This window comes from Pinus tabuliformis, chromosome 5_1, assembly GCF_031772625.1.
Source record: "Pinus tabuliformis cultivar Carrire ecotype Pingquan chromosome 5_1, CPIR1, whole genome shotgun sequence".
In the NCBI taxonomy this organism is placed as follows: Eukaryota; Viridiplantae; Streptophyta; class Pinopsida; order Pinales; family Pinaceae; genus Pinus; species Pinus tabuliformis.
In genome coordinates, this window is record NC_142305.1 from 588,312,540 (window position 1) to 588,315,068 (window position 2,529).

Here is a 2,529-nt window from a genome sequence, read left to right on the forward strand (position 1 = left end):
TTGTCTTGGCTTGAGATCAAATTCCTAGGTCTAGGGTTTTGGTCAAGATGGTTTACAAGGTCATGTCTCTGAAGGTCAAATGGTGCCCAGCAAGCCAGAGGGATGTTTTTCAAAGTGTTCCTTCGCAAACTTCTATCTTGTACAATAAATTTTCACCTTGGATTTAAAAACTCTATTTTTAAAGCCAAGGTCATTTTTCAAATTTTTGTAAAAAGTGATGAAATTTCAAAAAAGCTTCCAAGGACAGCATGAAACCCTGGCTCCCTTGCCAAGATCCCTCAGATGATGTCCGTAAAAAAAATATCAAGCAAAAGCATTAAATGAGTCAATTTCAGGATAAAGGAAACCAAAATGGTCAATTTTATAAAGTGTCAAAGAGAAACATTATAAAGTGGGTTTGAGCATGAAATTATTTCAAATCAAAGCTATAAAAGCCCAATCTCCCTCCATCGACCCTCATTGTGCATCCAAGTTGTTTGCAAGAGCAATTGAGTAAAAGATTGAGTGAATTTGGGAGCTGAACAGGCGCGCGACCCGTCAGACCAGGTGCGCGACCCGTCATAGGCGCGCGACCCGTCAGCAGTGTTCCGGCAGTGTATTTTTTCAACGGGCACGACCCGTCAGTGGCGCACGACCTGTTGGGTGAGGCGCGCGACCCGTCAGCGCCCTCTTTACCAAACCGATTGCAAACTTATCCAAGGACCCTCCGAAATCGCCAAATTGCCAAGGTAGGTTCTCCAAACTTAAGAATGGTTGCTTGTTATGATCAATGGGAATCTTAATGGCATTTTTAAAGGATCTCCATGTGCAAGAGAAAAGCTCCATGTTGCTGCATTTTAAATTTCTAAAATATGCCTAGGGTTTTATGCTGTTTGAAGGTATTCCCCTTGTAATCATTTTCCCCATTTCCCATGTCATTTTCCTTGTTTTTCTATATAAATTTATCTTTTGAATTTGTAAAGAAAAAGCCAAACCCTACCCCTCTTCCCTAAAAAATGAAAAATTAAAGCCCTAACCCTACCTCTCATTACTCATGTAAACAATGTATATGATGATGCATGTGCAATGATTTTTGGCAATGTTTTTTCCTTAAATCCCTGTGTTATATATTTATTCCCATTTTCCCTTTAAAAGTGTCCCTCCCCTAACATTCCCTTCATGCTCCTTGTCCCCCTTGAAACGGCATACAAAACAACATTTTACAAAGCAGAAACAACAGTACATTTTGGCCTCTCTGCTCCTTAAACAATGTCAGAAACTGAAACCTATGAGCAGAGTGATGACCAGGCATCAGCTTCAAAGATTGAGATACAGAGGAGGCCTCATAAGGGTGGTAAGGGTGGTCATCATAGGCGAGAGGAGCCCACCTCTTTGACAGATTTACAAGCTTGTCCTATGGCAGTCTCATGCTTCCAGTACATGTCTTGCTATGAGTTTTGTGAGAGGATCTCTCGGATTCAGCACCACAGAGAGTTGGCTCGCATGTTTGTTTTACACTTGCATGATGGACATGTCAACCTTGCCGGGGTAGACTTTACATTGAAACCTGAGGTGATTGCACAAGCCACAGGGATACCGAATGTTGGAGAGGTGTGGAATAAGCGCAAGGTGCTGGACAGTGTTCATTTTGAGCCTTTCGTTAGACCAGCACTCATGAGACACTTGACAGGAGTGTTTCCCTTCAGATTTCTCAGGAGTGAGTATGCTCCCATCATGAGGCTCATCATGCTCTATTTTACTTGTGAGGGCAGATTTTCACAGGTATATTCATACCATATTCGCCTCTTGATGCACTTCACCCGAGTGAGGATGATGAACATCCCTGTTTTCTTCTATCAGAACATTGAGAAGATGGTGTCCATGATGCAGAGGAAGAGCCCGGCACAGCAGTACAGGAGCCTTTACCATTATGGTTTGATTCAGCTAGTGGTATTACATCGGTTGGCTCAGCAGGGCATCTCATGTGAGGAGTTCATCTCTCGTGAGCTTTTCACAGCACCATCACCGCCACATCCTGAGGTTATTCATGAGGAGGGAGGACCATCACAGCAGCATGACATCCCCGTCACCAGACATGTCAGCTCCTCACCTATGGTTACTTATCAGAGAGGCCAGAGGGCCTTATTTGCAGCAGCTCAGCGAGTACTTTCTCCACAGCGTGTGGAAGGGGTCTCGCCTTCTTCATCGGCTCAGCGAGTGTTATCTCCACATCAGGTGGAAGGGGCCTCACTTTCTTCAGCAGCACAGGTACCAGGGAGGGGCAAACAGCCCAAGATTGATGAGAGACCATCAGGTGTTCCAGATATAGAGCTTATTGATCTTGATGTCAGTTCTCCTAGCTGAGAGGCAAAGGAGATCATTCAGCACCTCAGAGCTGAAAATGATGCCTTGCAGAGGAGATTAGAGGGGGCACAATGGACCATCACATACCTCGAGCAGCGCAACAAACAGTTGGAGGATGAACAAGCTCTTGATGAGTTGTGGAGGATTCGTAGTGACCGCAGTTTGAACCGGAGAAGACCCGGTGAT